Genomic DNA, 9,951 nt, shown 5'->3' with positions numbered 1-9,951 from the left:
AGAGGCTCCAAGAAGAAATCGATATACTTCAAACAGAAGGCATCTCTCGCCGACCAATGCCACCAAGAGATTACATACGGGCTTCGCAAGAAGTTCGGCGAAGACCTTCCACAGGAGACCCTGAATCACCCCTGGAAATGGACCTATAAAATCAGCCATGGCCGATAGGATTCAAGATACCTAGGGTGGTCATGTTCGATGGAGAGTCGGATCTGAAAGAATTTGTCATGAGCTTCGAGGCAGCCATGGAGTCAGCTGGAGGTGATGGTGTAACTTTGGCGAAGGCCTTTGTTTTGGCAATCAAGGGAATAGCAAGGTCGTGGTACTCCGCCCTGCCCCTGGGGTCCATACATTCCTGGGAGCAGCTGCGGGCTGCCCTATACAGCAACTTCCAAGGAAACCGAGCAGACAACATTACCGCAACTGACCTCTTCGCCCTGAAGCAACAACCGACAGAAACTTTACAAAGCTACATGCGCTGATTCGTTCACATACGATGTCAGGCGAAGGGATTGAGCGAAGATACCATCATCGATGCTGCAATTCAGGGAATCAGAGGAGGCCTTTTGGCAGCGAAGCTCAATAGAAAAAGACCCGCAAGCGTTCAAGAGTTATTGAACAAGATGGAAGAATACTCAAGGTCTAAATTCGATCATCTACGAAGGAAAAACGAGTTTACTGCTTCAAGAGCAAAACATGCACCAAATAGGGAGACAGTTCCGAGCAATCCGAGAGACAGACCCCAGCGACCAAGAAAACCGGAAGGTCCGGATCATCCGCGGCAAAAAGAAATCAACCAGATCGACCCTGGCCCGCCCGAAGCATTTCAAAATTCGTGCAAAGCTTACAGTTTATCCAATAGAGGGGGCCGGACAAGCAGGGGAAGAGCCCGCGGAGGTAGAGGTGGTTGACTTTCGCATGACCCGACAACTTTTTACTGTGAACTGCACGGTGAAGGAGCAGGCCACCGGACTAAACATTGTCCACAAGTCATGGCCATGAAGCAAAGTTTAGCGAAGCCGACAGTAGATAACGAACGAGTGGTTCACCACACAACAGGCTTCGCAAGAGGCGAAGGTTGGTAGAACCACAATCAAAGCATGATGTTTCCAAACCAATGGAATCAAGTTCCAGCACCACAATTCGCACCCGCACCACCAATCCAATTTGATCAAAACAGACAACTGAACATACGGGGTGATCTGCCCCCGCCTCCGCCAAGGCCAGAAATCGAGCCACCACCAGAAAGTAGCAAATCAGTCAATACCTTGACCAATGGGTACAATGTGGTGCTGCCTATCTTAGGGGGGTCCAACCAGCAAACAGAATCCAAAAGACAGCGAAAAGAATACGTACAAAGGGTTAACCACGTCGGAGTAGGACCAACATACGTTAATTCAAGATGGTCTAACATTCCCATCACATTCTCGCAAGAAGACATGAGGGTATTAGATTATCCGCACACAGATGCCCTAGTCATTACTGCGAACATTTCGGGAAGCGAAGTACACAGGATATTGATCGATGGAGGAAGTTCTGCAGACATTATCTTCGCCGATGCCTTCGATAAGATGGGGCTACGAAGAGATGACCTGAAACAAGCTGGGTCACCGTTGCTGGGCTTCGGCGGAAGCGCAATTAACGTCTTGGGGAAATTAACAATCCAAGTGTCATTCAGCGAACAGACAAATTTCCGCACAGAGGAAATCACCTTCGACGTGGTAGATATTAATTACCCATACAATGCGATATTTGGGAGGGGGTTCCTCAATAAATTCGGAGCAGTCCCGCACCACGCTTATTTGTGCATGAAGATGCCTGGCCTAGAAGGAGTCATAAAGATCCTGGGAGATCAGCGAGTTGCTAGGAGAATCGAAGTAGGCATAGCCCCAGGGAGAAGAAATGTCCACAACGTCGAAGACCCTTCGACGGAGGCCGAAGCAGGGTAAAGAAGCAACATCGTAGAGAAATGCACGAAGGCTGCACCAGAAGGACCTACCAGAGTAGTACCGCTGAATCATGAAGAAGATAAGAAGATTACGATAGGGGCAGAAGCCCCGGAAGAATATCAGCAACAACTAGTCGTATTCCTTCACACAAACCGCGACTTATTCGCATGGTCCCCCAGGGACCTGCAAGGAGTAAGTCGAAGCATCATTCATCACAAGTTAAATGTGGACCCCAGAGCGAAGCCAAGGAAACAAAAGCTTAGAAAGGCTTCGGGGGAAAGGGAGGAAGCAGCAAAAGTCGAAGTAGAAAAATTGCTTGATGCCGGAGTAATACGCGAAGTTATACACTCGGAATGGCTAGCTAACCCAGTATTAGTAAGAAAAACCAATGGAAAATGGAGAATGTGCATCGATTTCACAGACTTAAACAGAGCCTGCCCAAAAGATGACTTTCCGTTACCTAGAATTGACCAGCTTATAGACTCCGCAGCCGGGTGCGAGATGTTAAGTTTCCTCGATGCCTATGCTGGTTACCATCAAATATGGATGGCAAAGGAAGACAAAGAAAAAACAAGTTTCAGAACCTCCTTCGGAACATACTGCTTCGTGAGAATGCCCTTTGGACTCTGCAATGCTAGAGCAACCTTTACAAGATTGGTGCAAGCTACGTTAAAGTCGCAGCTGGGACGAAATGTATTGGCCTATGTTGATGACATAGTAGTAAAAAGTACCAGGAAAAGCCAACATATCGAAGACCTGCGGGAAACATTCGATAATCTGCGAAGTGCAGGTTTAAAATTAAACCCAGAGAAATGCGTCTTCGGGGTGCAATCAGGAAGACTTCTAGGGTTTCTAGTGTCGAAGAGAGGAATCGAAGCGGACCCTCAGAAGATACAGGCGCTCCTGGACATGAAACCGCCAAATAACAGAAAGCAAGCCCAACGCTTGACAGGAAGACTAGCAGCATTGAACAGGTTCATCGCAAAATCCGCCGAGCGAAGTCTACCACTCTTCAAGGTGTTAAGGAGTTCTAAACCTTTCCAATGGGGTGCCGAGCAGCAGGCTTCCTTCGATGAATTAAAAGTATACTTGACGAAGCTTACAGCATTAACCAGCCCGGATCCGGGCGCAGATTTACTGTTATACATAGCAGCTTCGCCGTCAGCAGTCAGCGCTGTTCTCGTGCAGGAAAAAATCGAAGATACCAGAGTGTTGCAAGCACCAGTCTATTACGTATCCAAAGTACTGGCAGGACCGAAAAAGTCATACACCGAGCTGGAAAAAGTGGCATACGCACTTGTAATGGCATCCCGCAAGCTTCGCCACTATTTTGCTTCTCACAAGATCACAGTGCCAACTTCCCTACCCCTTCGAAAAATGTTTGAAAACAAAGAGGCCATCGGAAGAATAGCGAAGTGGGCGACAGAGATAGCTCCTTTCATGATTGTCTTCGCAGCACGAACATCATTAAAATCACAAGCATTGGCGGATTTTGTGGCAGAGTGGACACCTTCAACTGAACCTTCGGATGACGAAACAGCAGAACCAACCTGGACCGCATACTGTGATGGAGCTTGGGGAGCGGCAGGAGCAGGAGTCTCGGCGGTAATATTCTCACCGTCAGGGGCGAAGCTGCGATACGCTGCAAGGTTGGAGTTCCGATCCACAAACAATACGGCAGAATACGAAGCTGTACTCCTGGCACTTCGCAAGGCGAAGGCTTTGGGAGTTCGAAGAATACTTGTCAAAACAGACTCGAAGGTTGTAGCAAGCCAGATTGAAAAAACATTCCAAGCAAAGGAACCAGAACTTGTCAAGTACAGATCAGCAGTGCGAAAGATGGAAAAGTACTTCGTCGGATTCACGGTGAAGAGTGTATCAAGAAATGATAACAACAAAGCAGATGAGCTAGCGAAAGCAGCTTCGCAAAACATGCCCATGCCTCCAGATGTCTTCTATCAGAAACTAAGTAAGTCGACCTGCGATGACAATTCCAGCCAGATACAAATAGTCGCATCGGTTGAAAATGAAGACTGGCGTCTCCCGATAATGGCATATCTATGGGGTCAAAGCAGTATCGAAGATCATGTCGAAAAAAAGTGCATGGCTCAAAGAGTAAGAAATTACAAAATTGTAGACGAAGATCTCTACAAAGCAGGAGTTTGCGCACCATTTTTACGATGCATATCCCAAAAAGAAGGCCAGCAACTGTTAAGAGAAATTCACAGTGGGCTGTGCGGTTCACATATCGGAACAAGGGCTTTGGTAGAAAAAGCATACAGGCAGGGCTTCTATTGGCCAACGGCTGTAATTGATGCAGCCCAACTAGTACGAAGTTGCCAACAGTGCCAATTTTGGGCGAAGGGATCAAGCAGATCGACAACGAAGATACAACTCATTCCGCCGATCTGGCCATTACGGCGATGGGGAATTGATATTGTCGGACAACTGCCGACATCCCCAGGAAATTTGTGCTACGCCGTGGTGGCGGTAGAGTATTTCTCAAAGTGGGTAGAAGCAATGCCACTCGTAAGCATAACGTAAAAAAATATACAAAAGTTCCTATGGCAGAACATCGTGTGCCGCTTCGGGGTTCCAAGCGAAGTGACTGTGGACAACGGTACTCAGTTCGATAGCACTGGATTTAAAGAATTCTATAATAGCCTGGGCATAAAGTTAATGTTCGCATCAGTCTACCACCCGCAATCCAATAGCGCAGTTGAGAGAGCAAATGGTATCATCTTCGCAGGAGTTGCGAAGCGTCTTCAAGGATTGCCGAAAGGAAAGTGGGTCGAAGAACTACCCAAGGTGTTATGGTCATTAAGAACAACGGTCGCAAGACCAACAGGCTACACGCCGTTTCGCCTACTATTTGGCGAAGAGGCCATGACCCCCAAAGAATTGAAAGCCAAATCATTCAGGGTCGGGAATGACGCAGAGCAATGTGATAAACTTTCGTCAAAAGAAGCCCTCGAAGAAGTAAGATTGCAAGCCGCCAAAAACCTGGCTACTTACCAAGAAGAGACAAGAAAATGGAGAGACAAGAACGTATCTGAAAATGCCTTCGCACCAGGAGATTTGGTATTGCGAAGATTTGGTACAGCAACATCGTTTGGCAAACTTCATAGCAAATGGGACGGCCTCTTCATAGTTAAAAGATCCTTGAGACCCGGTTCGTACCATCTGGCAAATATGGAAGGTGAAGAGCTTCCACACGCCTGGAGCGCATACAACCTTCGCAAGTTTTATGCTTGAGAATCGGCAGCATAAGTCCGAGACTCCAATGTAATTTTTATTTTTTATTTTTTATTTTTTGTTTTTTGTTTTTTCTAGTTTCCGTACAAGCCCATGTAATTATCATGTAAGGGTACTGCACTCTTTTCCTCACAGGGGGACCCCTTCGCTAGGGGGTGAGGGTTTTAACGAGGCAGAAACCCATATGAACAAAGATAGTAACCCCCAAAAATATTTCTTGTCTCGAGTAGCACTACCTTTCGTCGAAGTGCGTCACCTTACAAGATTGGCGCACCAATCGACGACCATAACAAGGTGCAAAGTGTAAGCAGGAAAGCATACACTTACGACCTTCGCGGGATTATAAAAATCGCCAAGCTAAATAAAAGGCAGCGAGCTTCGATAAAAGTCGGGGGCTAAGAGTGCATGCCCCCACACCGAAGGAAAAAACAAACCTTCGCTTAAACGAAGCATCGCCAAGCCAAATAAAAGGCAGCGAGCTTCGATAAAAGTCGAGGGCTAAGAGTGCCTGCCCCCGCACCGAAGAAAAAAACAAACCTTCGCTTAAACGAAGCATCGCCAAGCCAAATAAAAGGCAGCGAGCTTCGATAAAAGTCGGGGGCTAAGAGTGCCTGCCCCCGCACCGAAGGAAAAAACAAACCTTCGCTTAAACGAAGCATCGCCAAGCCAAATAAAAGGCAGCGAGCTTCGATAAAAGTCGGGGGCTAAGAGTGCCTACCCCCGCACCGAAGGAAAAAACAAACCTTCGCTTAAACGAAGCATCGCCAAGCCAAATAAAAGGCAGCGAGCTTCGATAAAAGTCGGGGGCTAAGAGTGCCTGCCCCCGCACCGATGGAAAAAACAAACCTTCGCTTAAACGAAGCATCGCCAAGCCAAATGAAAGGCAGCGAGCTTCGCCAGAAGTCGGGGGCTAAGAGAGCCTGCCCCCGCACCGAAGGAAAAAAACAAACCTTCGCTCAAACGAAATATCGTCAAGGCGATCGATGGAAAGCGAACTTCGGCGGAACTCGTGGGCTGAGAGTGCTTGCCCCCGCACCGAAGGAATAAGCAAACCTACGACAAAATTTTCCTAATCCAACCGAAAGGCACAGCACAAAAACTGCAAACATAAATATCAACGGTGAAAACAAGTAGAAGCCGGAAAACTTCGAAGTCTAAGAATCAGACATCGATCCACCCAAAGTAGGCTGAAGTTACCTGCGAGTAAAAGTCAGGGGGGGGGGGGGGACGGCGCTTCGCAAGAGTAACACTGATTAAGATAAGATTACCAACCCAATGAAATCGCAGGAAACTGCGGCAAAAATCGGGGGATGGTTTTCGTCAAGAAAGTCAACCCGGAGAATTCGACTTACGACCCGGGAGAATTGAACAGGAAAAAAACATACTCCGCGCGACGTGCGAAGTGAGACAAAAAAAACAACAGCAAGTCACAACACAAACCAAGTTTATTCCGCATCTAAATCAACCTCTGGATCAACAAAATCCTTATACAAGCGACTAAAATAAAATTGATACTCGATGCCTTCGCTGGCATGGAAACGCGATGATGGGGCCGAAATGGCCCCAACTTGATTACAACACGTTGGCATGGAAGATTTGTTGTTACTACCACTTCGCCTAGCTACTTGCAAAGAGGGACCACGCCGATAACACAATTGGGGTCTCCGGCAAAATGGCTCGTCGTCTTGCGGTTCAATTTTTGGTTCAAGAAGTACCGATGCACTGTCAATGTTCCCTCTCGCCTTGCGGCGAAGAATTCGTTCAGCTCGCCGATTAACTATCGTCGAAGGACGAACTGATTTCCAAAACGCCTTCATCCTAGCATTCATATCGTCGTACGATCTACACTTCGCGTGCCAATAACGTTCCAAGTCGATATCAGCATGGCAACGTTGAAATGATTCCCAGCAGGACCAAGAGACATAGAAATTATCCCTCATCATAGTCAAAGGAACAGCTTCTTCGGCTACCTGCGCAGTGTCCGAAGCAAGGACCTGCGCAGGGAGCGCAAAAAGGTCAATATCACTTCGACATTAATACATAATGTATTACACAGCCACTGTATTGCATTCTAAATGACAAAACTAAAATATGACAACGACCCTTCGCGCCAATTCATCCCACCTTCCCAGTATCTTCGGCCGCCGTATTAGTCGGTTCCGACGAAGTGTCCTCCCTCGCCTTAGCCTATAAATTTTAACAATAAACAAATTATTGCCTTTGAAAAAAAAAATGCAAGTTTGAAATCTGTACCCTTTGACGATTCACTTCGGCCTCTCGAAGAGCTAGCTCGCGTCCATACTTACACCAATAATTAGTGGTGAATGAACGGGCGGCGCTCTTCGACGACTTGGTAACAGCCGAAGTCGATAGATCCGAAGGATACTGGAAGGAGGGTCGTTGAAGGGCAGTATGATGGTCGCAACCCGTCATCTCCACAGACTGCACGAGACTTCGGGCGGCGACCATGGCGCAGAAATCTCCGTATAGCTGAGCGGCTGGAAGCAGGCTACTGCTGGTCTCGTGGATCCAACCAATAAGTCCACCCAGTCCGACGAGTTCAACTGATGGAGGAATTGCCGAGGCGCCTATACCTTCAAATGTATGGCTGATTGCTTCGCAGGCGGCTACTGCCTTCGGCTCAAGCTCCCCAATGACGTTAAGTGCATCTTCGTTATAAGCCTTCGCTTCGCTCAGTTCAATCTGCAGCCGCTCCGCTCTTTCTCTCTCCGATGCGCACTCTGATTGCAGTTCGCCAACTTGCGCTTCAAAGGATTGCAAATTCTGACGGAGACAATTCACTTCGCCGTCAGCAATATCCTTCGCCGCACGCAGCGCTTCGAGCTCCGCTTCGAGCTTCTCCTGTCGCAATTCTGCATCCTTCGCTCGCCGTGACAACTCGCGCTTCTAACTCTCGGCTTTCTCCGCCCGTTTTTGTAGCAGTTCAATCTGGCCCTTAGCGCTTCGGGCGCGGGCTTCAGACTTTTCTGCTTGTTTGCGCTGAGCTCGGGAGAGAAGTAAAACCGAAAATTTCAACTGACAACTTAGTAAATACAAAATTTCCTTTATTTCCATTCAAAGAAAGAGATACAATATACCTTCGCGATTGCCACATCAGAAGCATCAATCAATTCGCTCGAAGACTTCCGACCAAGCGGGATCTCGACCTCAGGGAGAACGAAGGAGCAAAAAATCCTCTTTGCATCGTTTACCTCCCCGGCACTCGGCTCAAAACAGGCGGGCCGCAAAGCCTCGGGAGCAAGGGCCTTCGCGTCAAGCAGCCCGCCAAGATCCATAAGGCCTTTCCCGCTCCGTCGAGGCGCACTTGGCGTCGAATCTTCGCTTTCAGAAGATGAGGTCGACGACGAGGAGGGCGACGAATGCCCTGCCACCTCTACGTCATCGCCACCCTCATCAACGGGCTCCTCTGGGACACCGGGCTCCGATGCCACGCCCGCCCCCGTCAACTCCTCGTCGTCGCTCAGGATTAATGTCGGAAGATCGCCGCGTGTGCAAAACGTAGATTTCGGCGCTTGGCCCTCTTGTACTCCTTCGGAACTCTCCCGATGGGTCAGGCCGCGCGAGGCAGCGGAGCCCTCCGGTGACGTTTCCGCATGAGGCTCCGGCGCAGCTTCGCGTGGTTTTTTGCGCAGTGCGACAGCTTTCTTGGTATGCCTAGTTTTTGGTGATCGTTCCGAAGCCTTTCTTTTCGCCGGAGGGCAAGAAATAGGCTCTTCGCTTACCTCCACTGATGGGGAACCTCCCACGTTGCTCTGCAGGACAGCCGAAATCTTCGGCCGCTCATCGTAAGACAATCCACGGTACTCAAAGATCATGTTTAACCTATGGTTAAGCCCCTGGTCTGCGCAGAGCTGCGCTTCGCCAGGGGTAACCTTCCCAACCAACATCACAGCCTTCGCTTCAACTTCGGCCACTGACAAATCTATAAACAAAGTTACCATTAAAACAACTGTTAAGCAACAAGATTTAAATCAAGATATAGTGCACGTCCAAGAGGGTACCTGCGAAGCCCTCTACAGCAGGCTGAGGATGGCAGAGCCCCTCAGGCCCTTTCTCTTCGAAGGTCGGTATACTCCAGCCACGGCTGAGAGGCCAGATGCCGGCCGCTAGAAACTCTTCGACCAAGTCACGAGTTGACAGATGTTTCACGCACCGTGCGAAGGCTTCAAGCACCGTTTCTTGCGATGCTTTCAACCGAACATCAGGGGCGCGATTTCCCTTTACTCCTTCACACTTCGATACAAGATACTCTTCGCTTTCAACTTTGTGGTAAAACCACCATTGGGTCCAGTCGCTCGGCCACTTGTTCCTGTATATGACCGCGGGAGTGGACAGGCCGGCGCGGTATGCGAAATTAAGGCAACCATAGTGCGCTTCGCTCTGCACTCCGCGAACAAAAACGGATTTTGGTTGATGGTGCAAGCGGTGCGCAGCGGAGAATGCCCTCGCGGAAGCCTTAACTCCCTCAGATCGGGCAGCCCAAGCGAACAGACTCATTCTGACTATGGCATTGGGCGTCAACTGATGCAAGTACACTTCGAAGAGCTTCAACACCTTAATTACCATTTCGTCGCAGGGAAGTCGAAGGCCAGCCCTAAAGTAATGCACAAAAACAATGGCTTCATCATCAGCGAGTTCGGGAATCTCCTGCTTCCCGGGAAGCCGGACGTTAGATACGTCATCAATCAGCCCCTCCCTGACAAGGCCAGCCAAAACTTCGCTATCC

This window comes from Phragmites australis, chromosome 15 (assembly GCF_958298935.1).
Source record: "Phragmites australis chromosome 15, lpPhrAust1.1, whole genome shotgun sequence".
NCBI lineage: Eukaryota > Viridiplantae > Streptophyta > Magnoliopsida > Poales > Poaceae > Phragmites > Phragmites australis.
The sequence above is the reverse complement of the archived record's forward strand: the minus strand, read 5'-3'. Positions refer to the sequence as shown.